The sequence below is a fragment of the Polyodon spathula genome, chromosome 4, assembly GCF_017654505.1.
Source record: "Polyodon spathula isolate WHYD16114869_AA chromosome 4, ASM1765450v1, whole genome shotgun sequence".
Taxonomy (NCBI): Eukaryota; Metazoa; Chordata; class Actinopteri; order Acipenseriformes; family Polyodontidae; genus Polyodon; species Polyodon spathula.
In genome coordinates, this window is record NC_054537.1 from 25,504,996 (window position 1) to 25,529,727 (window position 24,732).

A 24,732-nucleotide genomic window follows, 5' to 3' on the forward strand; every position below is an offset into this window, starting at 1 on the left:
TGCTGAACAAAACACACTTGTTTTAAGTGCCACATGTTGGGATATATAGCTAGGTAAAAGAAAAATAATGAATAGCTAACAATTTCTATTGAAGAAAAAAACATGCATATAGCTTATTAACAATATGCCAAAATTAAATGTAGAAACGAGATATATAAGATAGTAGAAGTAAGGAATCAAAGAGTGAGTCCACTTTTTCTGAGGGTCGTTTACTGGGCTACATATTTTTTATTTTTTTTTACTCCAAAATGGAATATGCTTATTTTTTGGTTTAAGTAAAATAAAAAGAGTAATGTTATAAAAAAAAAAAAAAAAAGTAATATACAGGTCCAAAGTACACAAAAGTGTGCTTTGTTTTTTTAATGGCAGTTATTTAAAATTAGCCATTGTATTATTTATTTATTTATTTATTTTTGTGCCCAATTATTTTTCCCATCACAGCAGCGATTCTCCACACAGCTCAGGAGAAGTGAAGGTTTAGTGAGAGTCTTCTGATCCCACGACCACCCCCCCCCCCCCCCCCAGCTCAGGAGAAGTGAAGGTTTAGTGAGTCAGCTTCTTTTTTTACACACAGGAACTCGAGAGCGGATGTCAATGAGTTTTCAGCCTGTGGAGGATAAAGGCCAGCCTCTGCTGGTGTCTGTCTGGGTTCAGTAGGCGCCTGACCAGCGCCTGGCCCTGCTGGTTTTGCCTCCCTAACCCACAGGAGAGCCAGAGCCAATGCAATACTCCTTTCGGAATCACCAGCGAAGAAATGTGACTTTGAACGCCCAGGATGCGAACCTGCACTCCCCTGACTGTATGACTCACCTTGCGCACCACACAGTTGTTCTTTTACCAGGTGGCCACTCAGGGAGCCCTTTATTCTGTTAATCTTAACCAGATCTACAACTTCAGAGGTGAAAAGAAGCTCATAAACGTTTCCAAGAAATGGCAGGTTTATGAATGAAATGTTTATTTTGGACATTCTCACATTTTATTTTCACCTTTGTCCTTTTTCAAGATACTGTATGTCATCTGACTAATCCCTTTCTACCAACTTGTCTTGTTTGTCTAAATGATTATATACAGAAAGATCATTCTGCATCTTTTAAACTTTATGTGTGTATTAAACCTAACCAAGTATAAATGCGTTACTTATCAATTAATTAAATATCGCAGTAGCTCTATTCTGGACTTTTTCAAAAGACCAATTTTAACATCTAGACATACACTGACAAGCCAATGGGATGGAATCTATAATTAGAATGAGCAATTGAGGTAAATGAAGTAAAAACATCCAGTGTCCGTAACTGTCCTCTTTAATTTAGCCCACAAAAATCACTTAATTGCCTAATTGTATATAGAGCACAACACGCAGAGTGCCATTTTTCTTGTTCTTCTCATGTTTAGAATGTACAGTTTTACAGTAGGCCTAATTTAAACCAATGTAACTTAATTCATACAAGCTAACATTTTTTCAGAGCTCTTACATTGTTTTAATTGGCTCAAACTATGTGTAAGGCACATTGAAGTTAATGAGTTCTCTGCAGGAGGTATGGTAAATGCCAGAAAGGAATGAATATCTGTGCATCTGTTACAAATTTGTACTGCACAGTTTTTTTAATATAAATTATGTTGAGTAGAACTATTTAGCAGCAACAAGCTGGGAAATTTGGTTTTATTTAGTTACACAGGAGTAGTAAAAATAACTGTAATTGTAAAATTAGACAATCATTTATTTTATTCTTATACCAATAGATGCTTTGTGTTGAAATGTTTGTCTGATTTTCTTATTTTATAACTTTTAAATATACAGTGAGACCTTGTTTTTAAGTCCCTTCAGTAAAAAGATCACTTTGTAAAAAAAAATTAAAAAAAGTAATTTACGGACTCAATTTCTCCATCAAGCCTCTCTTAAATAAACTCTGTGCAAACTAAAACAGTAACATCTTGAATGGTTGAACTGTTCAATAACATTACATACATTGGCTAAACTAAGAGCTTTTTATTGGTTACAATGAATTCTATTTAGCTTCAGTAGTTAGGTCACTCCACATATGCAGGCTACATTTTATGTTGGTCTTTTGACAGGCCTAAAGTTTCACTGTGAAACTATTTGGCTGAGATGGTCCAGCGAGCTACATTAGACATGTATTGCATGCATGTGGTTATAAATCTTTATCCTATAAAATTATTTAAAAAATGGGGGTCAAGAAGAGTTACTTCCTTGTAGTGACCCCTGGGTAACGTCTCTGACAGCAAAAAGCTCTTCAAATCGAACTTAACTTGCAATGCTTAAGCAAAGCAATGTTGGGCTTGGTTAATACTTGGATGGGAGACCACCTGGGAATACTGAGTGCTGTAGGCTGCATGTTAAGCTCATATGAATATATATATAAATATATATATATATATAGTAAATAAATAAGAAAATTAACAACTCAAATTCTTAACAGATCTATTCATTGTCATTAAAGTATACCCCATCAGTTAATAATTTCTAACAATTCAAACTTAATAAACTGCTATCCATTTGCGTTTCTTTCCATCTGATGCTGTAGATATCCTTCTGTCTGGTGTTGATGGTTGAAGTGTAATGCTGGCTCCAGGGATCAGCTTATGTTGCCTCCCCAGCGCATCAGCACACGTAATGCAATATTAGCAATATTATGTGCATTTAAGAGAACAAGGCGAAGTGCAAATGATGTTTTTGTAAAGGGCAACTTGGTGTGGGTACTCCTCTTGTTTGGTTTTCATTTTCTGTTTCAATATTCACAACAGGGAAAGTTCACAACACCCATGTGACCTAAAAAAAGGCTCTCAAATATGTTTCAAAGTTCAGCTGATAGATTCTAACCATTAACCTCCCCCTGCAACAGCGCTATGGATGTTCACCTCTAATTGTAAAACAAAGTTTCTTTAATTTTTTGTTTGTTTGTTTGTTTTTAAATCAACATATCCTAAATGTGATTATGCAAGTTTGAAGTCTGAAAATATGTTCTCTTCTTCTTTCAATTGACTTTTACTTTAGCTTGGGTGGTTCCTTCAGTTTTATGTGCAATTTTCAATCTTTAAATATTTGACATTATTTTTACTTTGTTCTACAATTTGTTCTTTTTCAGAGAACATAATGAGACTTACATTTAGGACCAGTCCTAGTTATTACAGAACACAACATCAAAATGACTGCAAACATGTCAAATGCTATGTTACTCTGCCCTTCACTGGAAATTTGAATCATTGCAAGACATTCAAACAGTTCTTGGGGATATATTTCTAGCACACTATGATTTGTGATAATGTTGCTTTGTTAAATTTCCAAAGATGAGATGGATTAAGCACTTCCTACTAGATGTTACTTATTTGGCCCCTGGTGCTATTTGATGTGATGGCATCAACTGTGACCTTTTAAAAGACAATAATCATACACTCACCACCTGCTTTTTGATTTATGAAAGCCAACAGTCTATAATTGAAATAATCAGGCAATCTGGATTTTAATGTCTGAAAGTTATATTGTCAAGAGTTAAATTGATCATAAAGTGACTACACTGCCTTCTGAATACAAGACAAAGTATGGGGAATCATAACATTATCACCTATAATAATATTTAGACAGATCACTTTTTTTCCCAAAGCAAAAACATTTAATGGTTGATTCAAACAAATATAAGGTGAAAAGAAAATCCAGAGACAGCGAAAACATACCTTTTGTTTTCTTAATTTCCTGAGATCAGAAGCAGGACAAATCAAGCCAGTTTGTTCTGATCTAGTGGATGGTAGCAAAAGTAAAATTAGCCTGCATCTCTTACTGCCCTCTTCCTATATCATCGACTGACTCTGACAAGAGCAGCTGGGTTCTTGTTAACAACTGGGTTTTAAATCATATTGCAAGTAATAGGAATGATAAGAAATTAGACTGCTATCATACCTACATTTAATCTCTTATTAATAAAAAAAAGATATGACAATACTTTTATTTATAAAATAGTAAAACTAAATGTTGATATTTTCAAGTTTCAAAATGAATTCAGGAAGTTAAATTATGCACCCTAGGTGGTATGGCTTTACAATAAATGTAAACACTTTTACAAAAGTCAAGTACAATACAGTCACACAAGTTAGGACAACCCATTAAGGTGACTTGTGGTTCACTACCAGTGCATCAGTTTCTAAAGAGCACAATGTAACTATATTGTGTGTATTTGCTGAATTGTTATAATAAGCTTAAACAGAAACATGTTTTTGTTTGTTTGTTTGTTTACGCGTGGTACTGCTACGTTTACTCTTCCTGCAGAAGCAGCTGTTTTTCAGTGACCTAGAGCCTGACTAATCTGGTGTACTTTTGCTAGTGTGTTGGAAACACCAAAACTGGTTCTCTCATACTGTATCTGAATGATTTGGAAAGTGACTAAGCCCAAAATATTTTAGTGGTAAGTACTATTTTTTTATTAAATTTTTATATTCTCGTGACCTCATAACTCTTTCCCATCTCTGCCTTTAATGCACTTTAACTTGTTCTTATCTGATCCCTATGTTACTGTATTTAACTCTGCACTTAATCCAATCTGTAGTATCTTGTATTTCACTTGCACTCGTATCTAACCCTGATGTAACTGTCTACACCTGTTATCTGCTGTTGAACTGATATCAAATCGTACTGTGTTTTGAATTTGCTCTTATTAGGACGGAAATCATTGTATTTTGTATCTTGCTCTTAATTGTACTGTAATTCTTTATGTATTTTTTGTATACAAATGTAAGTCGCCCTGGGTAAGGGCATCTGCTAAGAAATAAATAATAATGATCTCTCTTTTTTAATCATTCCTGTTTACATTATAAATCTCCTAACTTAAGAAACACTCCTTGCCAACTTGTCTTCGTTGTCTTTTCATGGACATAATGAAATTCATTGGTAGACATGTATTATTGGGCTTTGCAGCAGTTCCAGTTATATTAACTGCAATATATTGCAGTTATATGTTTTAAATGCAATAAAACCTTGATGTGTGTGTTTTTCACTGTTTGATGTAGCTCCACAGAGGCACGCAGTGCTCCTGTAAATGTAATTTGGTTGCAGTTGTGAAATTTTAGTGCAGTTGTTTTACTTTTAATCTGCAGATGTTTATTTGCAGTTACAAATTTGAAGTCAAATATATTCCTCTTATCATCAACTATGTAAGTAGCAATGATACTGAGAGTTGTCTTCATCACAAAAAGAAGAAAGCCATACATGGACTCTGCCTGACTTGCATTATACCCCTGCTATTCAAGCAGGTCCCCTTCAAAGCCGTATAGCCATTTGTGTTGTTTTATAGAGTTTAGAGGCTTTTTAGTGTGCTGAATGTCCTTTGGAATACAACTCCTGCATTGCCCAGTAAATAAAAATATATACTTGGGTTAGGCAGTTCCTGGACTGTTGCACTGAAAAATTGGCTGCGTTTGCATGCCAATACTAGCCCGTGGGCTGCTGTGGATACTCTATAGTGCAGTGCATACAAATTCCTTGTTACTGCTGTGAGTAAAACAAACAGCCACAGCCACACACTTTTTAGCTGTTCTAAATAAAATGTATGACCTGTGGAATAATGTTTGTAGAAATAATATTAATATATAATAGAAAAACATCTTGCCACTAATATTCCAACAATATTTTTACAATTTAGTTTGGCTTTCTGACAAGAGTAGCACAGAGGTTTAATACTAATTACATTTCTTTTCTTTTCTTTTTTTTTTAAATCTAGTAATCACCAATTCATTTTACCCAGTTTTTCTTCCAATTTGAAATGTCCAGTTGTATTTTTTTAGGCTCAGCTCACCCATTGTGCTGACTCGAGGAGCGGCTAAGACGAACAAACGCTGTCCTCCGAAGCGTGTGCCGTCAACCGACCGCTTCTTTACACACTGAAGCCATGCAGTCAACCCAGAGCTAAAGCATTGAAGAACAATGCAGCTCTGGGCAGCTTATAGGCCAGTCTACTTTTTTCCATTCAATTGTTTAGTGATAAACATAACTTTTTACTTAAGTAGTGATTACGTTTTGTATTATAAACACATGAGAACTCAGAAACTCCCCATACCTTTTCAGTATTCCTCAATTATTTAATGTGCTCAATACCTTGTGTCAGCGTTTGCCCTTTGATAAGAACTACTCGAAGGTTGTTAGTTGGAAAGTCTGAATTAAAATTAAGTAATTTTTAAAATACTAATTATTATTTTATCTGTGCTTTCAGGTGTTTTATTTAAGATACATTGTAATTTTTTTTTTTTTTGTTTGTTTGTTTTAAGTACAATGCCTAGCTAGAATTAGTATATGTTTGTTCAGCCTTTTTTGATTATATAACTATTACAGTTCATACAGCAGCACTGCTTCTACCAGGAAAAAATAAAATAAAATAATTATAGTTCAATCCCCGTGAAGTTCCTGTCATGACAGCTTTACATTTATAGCCATTACATGTAATGCCTAGAGTGTAGTAATGCAAGTTCAATTACACAACAACTTATATATAATTTGTGGTTTGAGGATTTGTACTTTGCTGTTGTGTTTGAGACACTTGGAATGTATAGAATTGTGCTAACTTGCAATGCATTTTTAGTAGTGACGGATCAGAGAAATTTGTTCTACAGAAGACATTAAATTATCTTGCTGCATTTACACAGGATTATAGTGTGTGAAAGCTTGTTGCTACTTGCTTTCATTTTTGGCACGGATTGATCATTCACAGATGTAAGTTTTATGTTTAGCACATAATCTGGATTTTGTTTGGTGGGCATAGAATAACATGCACTAATACAATAAGCACATTAAATTTATTTGTTATATTTTTTCAATACTGTGTTCTGTTACAAGACCGTTTTTAAAACATAATAATATTAGAAAAGTTACAAACCACCACTATGTATACACTCAACTTCCACATGTGTAACTTTGGTCCTGGGTCTGTTCTGAGTTTGACTGAAGGGTGTTATTTCAATCAAGACTTCTCTAACCTCTTCCCATTTTAACTCCTATATCTCAGCCCTGGAGTTGGTCTAGTGGCTCTTCCCTGAAATCTATTGGCCAACATTGTGTTTTTTTGTTGTTTTAATACCACATGTATCCATCTGATATACTTGATGATAATTAAGAGAAAAAAGCAGTCAAGAAGAGAACACAATCTTTTTGTTCTTCCAGTGCTTCTTGTTCTATCTGTTCTCTTTGCTAAAGATGTAAAACAAGCATGAAGATGGAGCTTGCCATATTTGTAGAGATTAAATTTAGTAAGGAGTTTGTTTCAACTCTAGAAGTTGATGTTTGCTTTTTTTTCAATATAATTTCAGTATTTTTTTAATTGAATGTCTACCACTGTGAGCTTTATGGGATTATGAGGTGGCAGGATCAAAATTAGTCAATCAAATTTGTATGAAATAAAACAGAAATGTGGTTGTTTAGGATTTGTTTTACATTTAAAATTGTTAAAATGTAAAAGTTTTAGAATTGCAAGAAAGATTTGATTAAAAAAAGAAGGGATATTGACCAAAAACATTCCTTTAAAAAAAAAAAAAATCAGTGTTTGCCGTTTTTTTTTTTTTTTTCATGTTGCTCAAGTAGTTTTTGTCGCACTAGACGTGGCCCATTGTCCATTTGTAGATGATATTACACACCTTTATTGTAACTTGGTTGTTTCTGTACATGTGAAATGCTTTTGGTCAGAAGTTTAATAGAGAATATTTACACCCATGTAAAATACACTGCATGTCATTTAATTGCTTTTAATTATACCACCCAATATTGTGTACTTCAGATATTTGCAAAATCTGTCTTTCTGATTATTGCTCCAAAGCAGGCAAAATGTACAGCTTTGCACTCCAGCTCTTATTTGTTTAAATAAAATCTTTAGTAATTACTCTTCAGCATGCAGGGGTTAGTTTTACCTTTTAAGGAATTGTAAGAAACTGCCACTGTTCACCAGTAAAGCCTGCCAAGCATGTGTCCTCCGAGTACTTTAAGTATAACCAGCAGCTTTACAGCTAGTAAATATTCTTGGATACTGCCTAGGTGAAATGATCCAGCAAGTAAAAGGGTAACAGATTTACTGGAAGGAAATGTAAGCAAAGAACTTTTCTATCAAAACTGCACATACTGTTCATGGAAGTGTAGGACAGGTACTCGACAGCTGTAGTATTTGGTAAATGCCAAGTTGTCATAAAATATTCGACCCACCGACGTTATTTTTAAACTCTACAAGCATTTTAACTGACCCTGAATGAGTGCTGCTATTGGTTGCTAGGGAGACCGCTTCTTGTCAGCTTCTGCTAACATGCTATTGTTTGATCTTTTGTTGTGAACTGTACCTTCACTTCACGCCAAACGAAGATTTCTATTCCCTGGCAAAAAAAAAAAAAAAAAAACATGGCAGAGATACACGTGATCAGATAAGTAAGTTCCAGTGACATGCTGCGTTTATGGGGTCCAATTACTGTAACAAATATTACTGCAAGTGTACAGTTTACTGAAATAAAAAAGTGCTAATTTGTAACATGTTTGTTATTTTCATTATACAATGCTGTTGCAATATTTTATTAAATATTGTGACAATATAGTTTCACATTTTGTGATTGTGAAAATGATGCCTAGTGTAGATAATAAGGTACATGTGATATTTATAATATTGATTAATATGCTTTTTGAAATGTCATAGGGCTGAAAATTGTATAGATCATTTGATATGTTGCTTGTAATTTCCAGATTGATTTTAAAATGTTTAACAACCATTTCAGACAGTAAATCTCAATTAAGTTTCCCCATGTGTGATTTTTTTTAATACTGTAATTGTGTCCATTTCAGGTTATTTTGGTGTGCACCTTAATTCTAGTGTAATAATGCAGGTCAGCAATACTCCTGGCTAGCAGGCTGCCTCTTTTATATCCCACGACCCTTACAATATTGCAACATTGTAGGTTAACCTCGACCAATCAGTGACCATTATCAGCCACACTCCCCCAGGCTTCTGTCAGGTGCATGTAATGATCCCTGGGAGCCTTTTCCCATGCTTGGTAGGGAGCACTGGTGCAAGGCTGCATCATAGTCCAGTATAGGGGAACAGAGCCTGCAGCAGGGTAAGCTCTCCTGTGCATGGGAAGCAGGGTTGCAGACCGTGCAATTTAGCTCTGCAAAGAGGCATAGTTTAGTGCAAGCACAGACACACACAAAGTCCCAGCGCCAGCCTCTTGTTACAATATAGTAGAATCTCTTTCAGTATACCGATGAAAGCATATAGAATAATTATGTTTTTTTTTTTTTTTTTTTTTAATGTGCAATGCAATAATTTGTGTGCAGATGTCACAGCACTAGACCTGGCTAGCCAAAAACTCATACCAGTGATTTGTACCTTGCTAGTGAGTACCGGTATGCAGAATCAATTAAAAATAATTCAGAATACATTCACATGTGTTGCGCTGTTCATTTTTTGTGGCATTGTTTAATCTAAGTTGAAAAAGTCTACTGAAAATCTTCAGCTAAGTTGAATTTTTTCAGTTATTCAGATTAGCCAGTCACAATTTCTTCAAATCAGTCGTACAACTAAATCCAACTGACTCCAGGGTGTAGTAAGAACTATTTTAAGTTCTGTCATAGGTCAGGAAGCAAGTCAGTATACAGATGCCATATTACAGGAAACGCCTATATAACTAATAGAGTATGTTCACAATGGGTGTAAATGGCAGCAAACTGTTTTTTTTACAATCTAGGTTGCTAGTGTTTTCTCAAAGGTTTGTTTTGTGATTGCAGAAATGCTTTCCTGAGAAATTATCTGGCCTTTCAACTTAGTAAACCTCCTGGAATGTCAAAAATCCTGGCTTTGGCTGCAAGTCTATTGGCTTGATCATAAACCTCAAGGCACAATCATGTGAAGGATAAAAATGCAACATGACTTTGCTCTATTTGCACAAATATGGATTTAATCTGTGGCATCAGCTTTGCTTAAATTGGTACTGTTCTCTTAATGCCCAGTGTAGATCACTGTCAGTCAGTTTCTTTTGATTTGGTTTCTTGGCATCATTAGCACTTGCTGGCAGTGGAACAGTACACATTCAGATAGCTGATTTGGTCTAATTTAGTAATAACAACTATAAAACAGGTTCCCCACCTATGGTTCTGAATTCTGGGAACTATTCCTTTTTAGTATTCTGGCTGTTACAAGGAGCAGGGTTTGCACAGTCTATTGTGTTTTTAGTCTTTTGACTATACTTTGCTACGCTCCTGGAATGCCACATAAAAATGACTGATATAAAATGGTATCACTCGTGACTTTATGATGAACCAACTCTACTCTTGGTATCTCTGGCACATAAAGTATTCAACAAAAAAATAAATACAAACTTGTTATTCACTGATAATTTTCATATAAGCAAGTCACAATTATCATTTTTGTTTAAAAAAAAAAAAAGTAAAACCTATTCACAGGCAGAGATGCAGAGACTCTGTAATGGGACTGGCTCTTCAGTGGGAAACACATACACATTAAAAAAAAAAAAAAAAACATTGAATGCCCATGAATTAATTTATACACCTCTATGAAATCTACTTTACATGCTGCATTGCACAAAAGGCTTATTTGTTTTATCCAGTATGTATTTGTTTGCCTAAACATGAAAGGCAGGTTAAAAAAAAACATTCTATTTCAAATCGGCATACATGCTGTTCCATCCACTATTTAAATCAATGAGGCAGAATTGTGCCTTTTAAACTTTGTAAATCCTTCAACAGATTCTGGAGACTCTTTAACACACCTGTTTTTGGGGAAATAATTCCTCATGCAATTTTAGCTACTGTCATTGGGCAGAACGTTAGGTTATTGCCATAACCCTGGTTCCCTCAAAAGAGAACAACAACCATTACCGAACGAGAAGAGCCTCTCTGACCGTCAATCTCTGAGCAAATATACAAAAGCTGCCCTATCAGGGCCCTGCTGTGAGGGGAAAGTCCCTCCCACCTCCTGTTGAAGAGGGACATCCTCACAGTAGCATATCGCCATTTTCTTTCGAAAACAGAGGTCAGCTGGGGACACAACCTTAAAGGGTAATGGTTGTCATTCTCTTTTCAGGGAACCAAGGTTATGGTAATAACCAAACATTCCCTTTCAATTCGAATGACAACAATTACCGAATGGGAAAGCTGTACCAAAGCTGTCATGGCTCCAGATTACCGACAGTACAGCCCCACGGCGATAGCAACAGAGCTCACATGACGCCTAAGGGCATGCCACCTGCAAAATTCTAGAGCCCAAGGAGGGTTTCGTTCGGTTTGTCACATCAAGGCAGTAAAAACTCACAAATGTCTGACTAACTGTCCATGTAGCAGCATTGCATAACTCATCTAAGGAGGAGCCATGAAGGAAAGCCCATGAAGTTGCCTTGCTTAATTCTGAAATGCAGGTGCTTTACGTGGGGCCATATCTTTATGGTAAGAATATTCCAAATCTATTAGTGAATTTGTATATGCTTGTTTTCACACTGTATAAACTCACATGTTTCTCCTTGCAATAGATTATCACTGTGTTACAGTATGTAAATCCTGGCATAGTCACTAGCAAGGCACTTTGTTTTAAACACTAAATTCCTGAATTCCTGGCAAGTGAAATAAAAGCATTTTCTTATTAACTGACAACCTCTGTCCTCTACAGGGATGAAAATAAGAATCGTGTTGCATAGCAATTTCACCAATTCCAGGTTTTACTAGGAGCTTGATTAGCCACTGTGTATAGATAACACGCTCAAGTGTGTTTTATTAAATCAGGAATGAAACAAACTGCTATGCATAACTGAAGTTATGCATCCAGAGCCAAAGGCAGGTAACATTCCTCTGAGGAAAATAGTCCCTAACATAATAAACACGTCATGCCACAATCAAAAGAAATCTCTGAGGACCTCAGAAAAACAGTTATTGATGCTCATCAGTCTAGAAAGGGTTACAAAACCGTTTCTAAGGATTTGGGGCTCCACCAATCCACTGTCAGACAGATCTACAAATGGAGAAAGTTCAAGACCACAGTCACTCTACCCAGGAGCGGTCGTCCTACCAAAATCTCTCCAAGAACAAATTGGAAAGTCAAAAAGAACCCCAGAGTAACATCCAAGGATCTGCAGGCCACTTTTGCCTTGACTAATGTGAGTGTTCATGACTCAACTATCAGAAAAAGACTGAACATGAATGGTGTTCATGGAAGGATAGCCAGGAGGAAACCATTACTCTCTAAAAAGAACATTGTTGCCCGCATGAAGTTAGCCGAGGAGCACATAGATGATCAACAAGACTTCTGTTATCTGGACAGAAGAGTCAAAGGTAGAACTTTTTGGCCTCAATGAGAACTGTTATGTTTGGCGAAAATCAAACACTGTGTTCAAACAGAAGAACTTCATCCCAACCATCAAGCATGGAGGTGGAAGTGTGATGGTTTGGGGCTGCTTTGCTGCTTCAGGACCTGGACGGCTTGCCATCTTTGACACAACCTTGAATTCTGCATTGTATCAGAAGATTCTAGAGGAGAATGTCAGGCTATCCATCCGTGAGCTGAAGCTGAACCAAAAGTGGGTGATGCAGAAAGACAATGATCCTGAACATACAAGCAGATCTACAAATGAATGGCTGCAGAAGAAGAAATTTTGCATTTTACAATGACCTAGTCAAAGTCTGGACCTAAACCCCATCAAAATGTTGTGGCAGTACCTGAAGTGAGCTGTCCATGCAATGAAGCCCTCAAATGTCACCGAGTTGAAGCAGTTCTGTAAGGAGGAATGGGCCAAAATTCCTCAAAACTGATGTAAAAGACTGACCAACAGTTACAGGAAACGCTTAGTTGAAGTCATTGCTGCCCAAGGGGGTGCCACCAGTTACTGAATCTAAAGGTTCACATACTTTTTCACACATGGATATTGAATGTTAAATCATTTGTGGATAAATAAATGTTTATAAATAAAAGTATCATGTTTTTGTATCATTTGTTTAATCAGGTTATCTTTATCAATTATTAGGACTTAGATTAAGATCTAATAAAATTTTAGGTTTGAAATATGCGAAAATCCTAAGGGGTTCACAAACTTTTTCTCTGCACTGTATTTATTGGGGTCTTACTCTGGACATGTACAATTGTTGAATAGTCCGTGTTGAGTTGGACTCGAAACTTGTTGTTGGAGGCGGGGTGTCATTCAAGCAGGCAGAGTGGATTGGCTGTTGTGGAAATAACTGAAACAGGGTTGGGAGTTTGATTGGCTGGTTTTGAGGGAGGGTGTTTGGATCCAGCCGATGACAGAATTGTGGACCAATCGTGTCTTCCCTGTTGATTTGCTGTCCAGTAGCTGCGAATTGAGCTTTTATTATGATGGCCTGTCATAGACATGTTTATTTCTTCTCTCTAGACCAGCGTCAGAAAGTATGTTTTAAGTAGCTTTTTATATTATCAGATTAGTTGTAGATTAGAAAGTTAAGGGAAAAAGCCGGTATGTATGTGCGGATTGATTTAAAATTTAATTCACAGTTAAGCACTTCAACGTTCCAGCAGGCAGCTATACAAAACAGAATCCCACTAGATCTAGAAGCTGATTGGCCATTTTCTAATTAAAGCTAGTCATAACTCGTTTTACCAGCATCATTTTCTTGATGAAATTAAAATTAATAAGTGTTTATATACTGGAAAAGTATCTAACCTACATTATAGGAAAAAGCCGTTTAGAGGGAAAAGAAATTGACACATCAAACAGATAATCTTGCAAATGTATTCTTTTGGTTTGAGTAACAGTTTGATATTAAAATAAAATTCACACTAAAGGTTTATTTTAATTAGGCCCATGTGTGGTATATTATGGGTTGTGTAAATAAATAGTTATTTTTTTTAATGGTCTGAACTGGTTTAGGTCAGTAAAATAGGAATATACAGTACATTACAAAAATTATGCAAAAGTAACATGTATTTACCTACTGTATGCATGTATTGTTAAGTGAAATTAACAAAGGCATATTTGAAAGCCATCTGGATTCTGTGAAAGGATGGAGATTAACAGAGCCATAAAAGGGTATTTCAATTTGTTTACAATTGATACAATTACATAATGATCCTTTGTGTTTATAAAGAAACTGGGGTACAAAAGGTTTTCTTTTATGAGAGTAAAGTGAACTTTAAAACCAAAAACTGATCTCTAAGCTGTTCTTTTTTAATAGGGTGGGAAAATACAAACATGCCCACGAAAAGCAAATCATGCCTTGGATTTTGTCAGTTTGCCAAAAGAGCAGATATATTCACTGTGGTAATAAAATGTATCAAAATAGAAAATAAAATGGGCTTGAATTGACTTGGCTAATGGATTATACAGCATACTTTTTTTTATCACATACCTTAAAAAAAATTGTTCCCTGAAATAATTTAGCGTTGATGGGTTCATGCAAACATCGAAGGTACTGTTGCTTTGTAAAACACTCAAAATTACAAAATATAAAACAATAGTGTTTTTATGCTGCAGCATCATCTTTTAAAATCAGGGTGTAGTTAAGTTCTCCTGACATACTCCCAACCTCCATGGATATTTTGGCTCTCCTTTTGAGTTCTGCATATTTGCCTGAAATAATAGGCAGTGGGAAAGTTTTGTACAATGACTTTCCTAGTCATTCCATAAACAGAAATGTCACATGGCATCAACAAGAGATTCAACAATAATCCTTTGTAGGACTTGCCTGAAAGCAATTGATTTTATTCCAAAAATAACATTATACTTTTTATTTGAAAACATTTCACTGGCATGACTTAGCTTTTGGCAGATGATTGAGATAAAGATATTATCAAGAAACAGACGCTTGCTCCAGTATTTAAGAACACTTTTGAGCTTTCTTTTAGATATTACATCTACTGTATTATGCACAATTTAACTGGCCCAAGTGTTATGCATTGCATGATGTGTAATGCACCAAAAAGGCTTTCTGTTGTGGGAGAATACTTAATAGCCAGTTAAATAAAACTATTAGCATGTTTACAATCCAGACAAGACTATTAAATTATTAAATGCAATTGGAAAATATTTTTTCTGCAGAACAGAACAAAACTTTCTTACTATGAGTATGATTAGCAGTGTTTATATATAAGAACATAAGAACATAAGAAAGTTTACAAACGAGAGGAGGCCATTCGGCCCATCTTGCTCGTTTGGTTGTTAGTAGCTTATTGATCCCAAAATCTCATCAAGCAGCTTCTTGAAGGATCCCAGGGTGTCAGCTTCAACAACATTACTGGGGAGTTGATTCCAGACCCTCACAATTCTCTGTGTAAAAAAGTGTCTCCTATTTTCTGTTCTGAATGCCCCTTTGTCTAATCTCCATTTGTGACCCCTGGTCCTTGTTTCTTTTTTCAGGCTGAAAAAGTCCCTTGGGTCGACACTGTCAATACCTTTTAGAATTTTGAATGCTTGAATTAGGTCGCCACGTAGTCTTCTTTGTTCAAGACTGAACAGATTCAATTCTTTTAGCCTGTCTGCATATGACATGCCTTTTAAGCCCGGAATAATTCTGGTCGCTCTTCTTTGCACTCTTTCTAGAGCAGCAATATCTTTTTTATAGCGAGGTGACCAGAACTGCACACAATATTCAAGATGAGGTCTTACAAGTGCATTGTACAGTTTTAACATTACTTCCCTTGATTTAAATTCAACACTTTTCACAATGTATCCGAGCATCTTGTTAGCCTTTTTTATAGCTTCCCCACATTGCCTAGATGAAGACATTTCTGAGTCAACAAAAACTCCTAGGTCTTTTTCATAGATTCCTTCTCCAATTTCAATATCTCCCATATGATATTTATAATGTACATTTTTATTTCCTGCGTGCAGTACCTTACACTTTTCTCTATTAAATGTCATTTGCCATGTGTCTGCCCAGTTCTGAATCTTGTCTAGATCATTTTGAATGACCTTTGCTGCTGCAACAGTGTTTGCCACTCCTCCTACTTTTGTGTCGTCTGCAAATTTAACAAGTTTGCTTACTATACCAGAATCTAAATCATTAATGTAGATTAGGAATAGCAGAGGACCTAATACTGATCCCTGTGGTACACCGCTGGTTACCACACTCCATTCTGAGGTTTTTCCTCTAATCAGTACTTTCTGTTTTCTACATGTTAACCACTCCCTAATCCATGTACATGCGTTTCCTTGAATCCCAACTGCGTTCAGTTTGAGAATTAATCTTTTGTGCGGGACTTTGTCAAAAGCTTTCTGGAAATCTAAATAAACCATGTCATATGCTTTGCAATTATCCATTATCGATGTTGCATCCTCAAAAAAATCAAGCAAGTTAGTTAGACACGATCTCCCTTTCCTAAAACCATGTTGACTGTCTCCCAGTACCCTGTTACCATATAGGTAATTTTCCATTTTGGATCTTATTATAGTTTCCATAAGTTTGCATATAATAGAAGTCAGGCTTACTGGTCTGTAGTTACCTGGTTCAGTTTTGTTTCCCTTTTTGTGGATCGGTATTACGTTTGCAATTTTCCAGTCTGTCGGTACCACCCCTGTGTCAAGAGACTGCTGCATGATCTTGGTTAGCGGTTTGTAAATTACTTCTTTCATTTCTTTGAGTACTACTGGGAGGATCTCATCCGGCCCAGGGGATTTGTTTATTTTAAGAGCTCCTAGTCCCTTTAACACTTCTGCCTCAGTTATGCTAAAGTTATTTAAAACTGGATAGGAACTGGATGACATGTGGGGCATGTTGTCAGTATCTTCCTTTGTAAAAACTTGTGAAAAGTAATCATTTAATATATTTGCTATTTTTTTTCTTCCTCTACGATTTTGCCATTTGTATCTCTTAAACATTTAATCTCCTCTTTGAATGTTCTCTTGCTGTTGTAATATTGGAAAAACATTTTGGAATTGGTTTTAGCTCCCTTAGCAATGTTCATTTCTATTTCTCTCTTGGCCTTTCTAACTTCCTTTTTGACTTGCGTTTGCAGTTCTGTGTACTCTTTCTGCGTACTTTCTTTTTGGTCCTTTTTTAATGCTCTGTAAAGTGCCTTTTTTCGCTGAATATTTTTTTTAATTGATCTATTAAACCATTTTGGCAATTTAGTTTTACATTTAGATTTGTCTACTTTAGGGATGTAATTGTTTTGCGCCTCTAGTACTACATTTTTGAAGAACAACCATCCTTCTTCTGTGGGTGTTTTCTCTATTTTACTCCAATCTACTTCTGTTAGTCTCTGTTTCATACCTTCATAGTTTGCTTTTCTAAAATTGTAAACCTTAGCTTTAGTCTTTACTTTTGGGGATTTAAAAAACACTTCAAATGAGACCATGTTGTGGTCTGAGTTTGCCAGTGGTTCTCTGACCTCTGTTTTAGTTATTCTGTCTTCGTTATTTGAAAAGACTAAATCAAGGCATGCCTCCCCTCTAGTGGGTGCCTTCACAAATTGTGTTAGGAAGCAGTCATTTGTCATTTCCACCATTTCAATTTCATCCTTCCTGCTACCCACCGGGTTTTCCCATTTTATTTGGGGGAAGTTGAAATCCCCCATTAGTATGGCTTCTCCTTTGCTACACACATTTCTAATGTCATTGTATAACAGATTATTGTGCTCACCGTCTGAATCTGGCGGTCTATAGCATGCTCCTATTATTATGCCTTTTGAATTTTTGTCCGTTATTCTGACCCATATTGATTCGGTTTTATTTTCTTTGTCCAGGTTTAACACCTGGGCTTCAAGACTGTTTCTTATGTATAGCGCTACCCCTCCTCCTCTTCTGTCCTGCCTGTCTTTCCTATACAGTGTATACCCACAAATATTATATTCGTCCCCATCACTCTCAGACAACCAAGTTTCTGTAACACCTATCACATCATAGTTACCTGTTAGTGCAGTAGCTTCAAGTTCTAGAATTTTGTTTCTGATACTTCTAGCATTTAGATAAATACATTTAATGGTTGTCTTACCTGAGTTGTTGTTCTTGTTTTGATGCGGTCTCCCTTCTGTTTTTTTGTTGATTTCTCCCCCCTTCCTTTCTAGTTTAAATGCTTCCGAACCTGCTCGAGGATCTTTTCTCCAAGTAGACTAGTTCCCTTGTTATTTAAATGCAGTGTTTGTCATTATAATTACTGTAAAAGCACTATAATATAATGGGTTTGTGTAATATCTGCTGCTATTGCGGTCCAATCCAATTCATGAAACAAAGAAAAACATTCTTCTTGCCAACTCCTTAATATCATTTAGATAGCACCCAGACAACTGGTGCACAGTATTCACATAATATACAATAAAAGAACAAAACAGAGCATAATGCACATATCAAACGTTTTGGAAGTGTGGAGTGGGAAATCTAAACAGACAAATCATGTTTTGGGGCATTCTGTAGTTTATAAAGAAAACAAGTGGCACTGCTGATAAAGAGAGACCACATAAAAGTATACATGCATGTTGTTGTTTTTTTTTTTTTTTCTTAAATTTAATACATATAACATAGTCAATCTTACAAAAATAAATAAATAAATAAATAAATAAATACCTTGAAAAAACATGAATTGCAGATATTTCTTTACGTGGTGATGTATATACAGTATGTGCCAGTGGGATGCTATGTAGAATCTGGAGAGCATCTGTTCATAGGGCAGGTTGAAAAATAAGGACAGGAGAACAGCTTGCAAAATCCTATCTCTATATATATAATATATATATCTATATATATATATATATATATATAATTGTGTTGACTCGTACTTAATTTATGTTTATCCCCTTTCCTAAATACTCAGGACTAACCGTTAATGTACCGAATATTACTCAAAACCCGAGAACCAAAAGTTTGGGCTTTGGTCTGATTTAGATCGGAGTCAGTAAAGTAAAGTCAGCTAACGTACAACGAGAACACAATAGGATCTAGCATTATTGTCGATAACTGGGCTGCAGCAGTAAGAGAAATGTTAGTATATAGAAAACTATAATCTGTTATATTATTATAAACATGACACAAAACAATATATCGTTATTTAATTAGTGCATAAATTAAAATCCATGTTTGTTGGAAAATATATTTTATATCTAATAATTTATAATTTTTTTTTTTTTTTTTCTTTTTGCAACAGATGTTAATAATTGGGACTTAGGTCAAAAGTAATGTTAAAATGTTTGACAAAAAAAAATCATAAAACTGCACTACACTTTTTAAAATGCTCTAGTTCTAGTGAGCTTGGTATGCAATAAGATGTATAAGTATTTTTTTTAATAGAAAGGTATACGATATAGGCCAGTCTTCCAGCATTGGTGTTGTCTGAAAATCGTTAAGCAGAGTTGAAAGTAGCTGGGAAATGATGGTCTCAGTAACAGACTTACGTTGTATTTTAATTTACTTAAACTCCATGTTAACTGCCTAACTTTTAAGAAGTAAACATTGTCTTTTGAATGCAACAAATCAATTGTATTTATTTACCTTTATGGTCAGCAAATGTCCATTCTTACTAAATTAATGCATGTGTAATGTTCAAATTAAAGATCAGAGTGCTAATATCCTTTTAGTCAACCTCTCTCTTACACAGACATAAGCATCCTAAAACCTCTGCACAAATTATTTCAAATTCTTAGCAATTAAAGGTCTAATTTATGGGACCATAGCAGGCAATGTATAACAAACTGTCTCTATGACCTGGTTTAATCAGATTTCACCCTGTAGAGATGCTTTAAACAAAGTATAACAGGCATTCTAATATTCTGAGCCTCTTGTGGTTTATTACATCTCCTTACACAACATAAGTAACATCCTTTCATTTTTTGTATTCTGACTAACAATTTTTCAATCATGCTTCTTCCAGGTTAATTGAAAACATATACTCAAGGTATATTTTACATGCTGTGTATTTAGGTCATTTATTTATACAACTGACATTTACAATGCATTTGCATATACTTGATGGGATTTATGCATGGTATTATACCTATTTAAATTAATTTCAATAATACTCAACACAGAAATGAAACCTTAATATTAAGGATTCTGATGCCATCAGCTCACTGGCTTTGTTCAGCTGAATTGAAGTATGTCAGTATTACAGTGTAATATAGCTATTAAAATATATATTTGGCTCTTAGTTTACCACAGTATTTTTGTAGTTTTACCATGCTTTTCTATGTTTATTAATATGGTTTATCATACCTATATGCTGTTCTTTACCTATGCTTTATTACACTGCTGTGCTTTTACTACTAGAGACTGTTACAAAGGTATGTTCCTATCAGCACTACCTATTAGCGCAAGGTCAAAGCTTGCTTCTGTTACGGCCATTTGGTCTTGCATAGTTCATCTGCAGGATGACTGAAATATCATCCTTTATTGTGAAGTTAATCTCTGATCAGGGGGCATGAAGACACCAAGATCAGAGTTTATGAAAAGTCAATTGATGTTATTTAAATCTTTGAATTCTGTTACATTACATAAACTGCTGGAATTTTAAACAATGCAGTGAAGATGTATTACCCATATACAACTTTCTTTAATAAATACCGATATGGGAAGTTGTAGAATCCTAACCACCACCAGTGTATATTTTTGCAAAACAGTGTAAGTTTTGATTGCTGTAAAACCTGTGGCAGGGAATTGTAGCCTCCTTATGGTTTTCTATGTTTTATACAGCATGTTTATGACTCCTATTTCCTGTTCTTCTTCAGCTTCTTCATCTTCTGCTGTCTCACAGCATCAGATTCTAGTGAAAGTATTTCTGACAGCCTCTGAATGAAAGGATTCGACACTCCACTGATAGGGCCTGCATAGGCTCAAGCTGTAAGGTGATGTTAACCAAAATAGATTCCATTACGTATTACTCTTTAGTTTAAAATCGATATACTGAATTAGTATTTGTACAGGTTTTCAATATTGGTGCAATAATCTGTATATTTAAATGATCATAGACAGCAAATGTATTCAGCTACCTGCAAGTCCTGTTTTCTCAGAATCATCATTAATTCTAGCTATGTATAATACATATCGTCCTTTGGTTGAGACGTAAAACCGAGGTCCTATTGTAAGTGACTCTGCAGTACTCTACAATATTGTAATACAAGGTTTGAAACATGTATACTTACGTTTTTGGTTACCAAGAATTTAGTATAAACTGTATGTTCTTTTGCTTGATCGAATAATAAAAAATAATCATTAGATAGATAACAAATGGATAGATGGTCTGTTGGTTGTTATACAACTATTTACCTACCTACATTGAAAGAGGTAGAACATGTTATGTAGACCTCTAAACACCTTATAGGTTTATAACATATGTGACCAAATGTGCAAATGCAATCACCACCATTGTACAGTTCTGCATCCTGGTGGAATGTGGATATACGGTCAATCTATTCTATCATCGTTCAGTAAAACTAGGTTTTCGTACTGTACCGTCACAAATGTGTTTGAGCCCGTCATTTTTTTAAATAAAATACAGTATACATCATTAAATATTAAGTGCGAAAGCTAACGGTTTAGACTCGCCCTGAGAGAGTTCTTTCTGTAATGGAAGTCTGAATACTTCTGGGATCATGAAATAAAAAGTTTTTTTGTTTTTTTTAAATAATCTCATATCCGAGGAAAAAGCTACGAAAAAATACATACAACTGCTGTTGGAGGCAAAAATAGCCGCAGTACACAAATCATCACTAGAACTAAAATGTGTTACTAAAATGCATCTTTTTATTAAGCTGAGGATATATATATATATTATCTATATATATATATATATATATATATATATATATATATATTTGCATTTATTTACGTAAAATCAATTCACAAGTGATTTCTACTAGACGTATTGTTCTACTTTTCTGAAAAGACTTAAGGAAAATTTTTTTTATGTGAAGTGGACAGAAAATTAATACTGTTTACAAAAGTTTCAAGTTCGTGTCAGTCAGTATGATGATAATAACATTCTTGAAGAATTCCATTCTGGGTGCCAAAAGTCGTTGTAAACGTAGCCAATGAGAAGGACAATTAATTTTATATATACATTTTTATAGAAATGTATGCCTAACTATAGAGAGGGAAAACTAAATCTGGAATAAAAGGACAACTGTAATCATGTTTAATTTTCTTCGGTGTGGGTATTGCATGTCATGATGGTGTGCAATTACACATTTTCAGAAAATAGAGTATTTTTTGTTAACAGAACTGGGTTCTAGGTAATTTATGAGAATCGTAGTGTAATTTACCAGTGTGGCTTTTGCCTTTTAAAACACTATTGACTGCTTTTTCCATGTCAACAGCACCCTCTATTGAAGTCTAATTGTTATCGCTTCACTGTTTCCTATTTATCATGAGGTCAGAGGTGCGGGAATTAGGGGTGCGGCAGCACCCCCTGGCTTGAAGTACAGGGGTGCTGTACACCTGCAGGTGCAAAGATAAATCCTACTAGTTTCGTGAATCTTAAGATCTGTGTGTGCAAAGCACTGTGTCTTTTTACATTGCTTGGGAACACAAACGATAACACACCAATAAGTCACAACAGGGCCGGGATATTTTACAAATCACGCCTGCAATCTCGCGAGAGTCAGTTAGTAGCTGGAACCTTTTGAGTACAGCAGAATGCTTGTTGAAAATGTCCCAAAAAAGAATATCAGCTTTTTTCTTTTTTCTTATGCTTGCAAAATAGTTCATCACCTTCATGTTTTTCTTGTCCTCATTTCCTCCACTCAGCCGAGAACAAAACTGACAGAGATGCAGAGGTGATGACATGACCAAAACGTGCCAATAAAAAAAAAAAAAAAAAAAAAAAAAAAAAAAAATGTAAAAAAAATGCAGGTTGTATTTCCTGAGTTCGCCGCTGGCACTGGAACAATTTTTAAAGTGGGGGTGCTAACCCTTGTATATGATGGAAGCCATGCAAAGCGAACTCCTAAAACCCCTAGTTCCAGCGCCCTTGGAGTTCGCTAGACAACACAGAACTGTACACAATCACTGGGGACCAGGATGTTGATGGAAATACACAATGATATTTTGCATTCCTGCTAGATTTGCTCTGAACGTTTTATGGTAAGCATGTTGTAAACACTGTTGCAAGGACTGTGGTTAAAGCATCTGTTGTACTGAAATAAACAGGTGTTGATGCTGCTTTGTTTAACTAATAGCAACTGAATGCACGGCTTCCATCATATACAGGGGTTACATTTTCATCAATGGCTTTCAGCACCCCCGCTATAACAATTGTTCCAGTGCACTGGATGCACAGTCAACCATATCAGCAGTGGTATAAATATTGCATGATTTCATGCTACTGTTTGTACAATTGATGTCAACACAATTTCAGTTTATTATCCTAATTCTACAAACCCAATCATTGACATGTATTACTGGCAACATCTACATAATTACAAACCGAGTTAGTGGTGTAACTTAGTAATGAATTGCTTTCATTTGTGCATCAGCTGTATATATAAAAACATTGCTTCTCCTAAACTTACTGTTTTGTAAGTGCAGAGTCTGGATGTTTAGCTTTGGTAATGTTACCAATCCTCCTGGACACTTTCCTCAACCCAGATTCTGATTTAGCTGCTGAAATCGACCGACTTAGACTACGGGATCTGCTGGGACGACCCCCCCCCCCCCCCCCCCCCCCCCCCCCCCCCCCCCAGCAGGTTCCAGTTGGTATGGGGCATTCGCAGTCAAGCAACATCAGTAGTTGATAGTCATCAGGTAAGGGTCTAATATAGACCACCATGTGGGAAGACCAGACGCTGCTCAGTCGCTAAACAGCCAAAGCTTTGTGTCATCAGTTGGTCACGAATTGACAGTCAGTATATTTACTAACACCGATTTATAAGTAAATTGGCTTTCTTTCAATTACATTTCACTTCTAATAAATATACTTTCATCTTGTCAATAGTGTTGTACAGCCATTATACCACAGGTTATCGTTATTTCTCTTTTTACTTATCATGACTACTATTTTAAGCCATTGATTTGTCTTGCATAACTTTAAATACATCAGTAATAATAATAATAATGTCATTTAGGGTTTTGGTAGCAACTATTTATTAATTTGCTTTTTTAAATTTACAATTTAGCATGATTGTTTACTGTAGCAATTGTTTTCTGTCTTATTCAAGTCTTAATTAATCCATGATAATGCTTGACATGTAACTAGTTAGTCCTTGTAGGTATAAGCATCATCAGTACAGGTACTTTAAAATACAACGTAAAACCCCGACTTAAAACAGTTGCATATATCAAACAGAAATTAGTTATACCATAATGCCACACGGTGGTAGTGACGCTACACAAACAAATCCCTAAATGTTTTAATAACCTGTAACACAATCACAGCAACTACCTGGTCAGAGTTCCGTCGTTTTAAAAATAATTAGCTTACAAGTACATAATAAAAATTCACTATGACATAGGGCCTTACCTGTCAGCAGGAATATAGGTTAGACATTCATTTTATTCTTAATTTTTTTCTGAGATTAAAACCTGCAACTTTTCCTCTAAATGTGTGCAGTCTCAGACTTATGAAACAACTGCCAACCAAGCACCCCATTTCTCACATTAGTCTTAGATCAGCTTTTTGTATAATTTTGCAAATTTGTATAGTGCATAACAATGTTCCAACTGGAAGAAACCCAAGGTTGCAGATAATGTGTCCTCTACTTAAAAGTTGTTTGACAAGTGCAAACATATGTATCTTAATAGTCCCCTTCAACAGACATCAGTGGCTGACTGAGCTGTGTGACATTTGATTATTGAAACTACCATGCA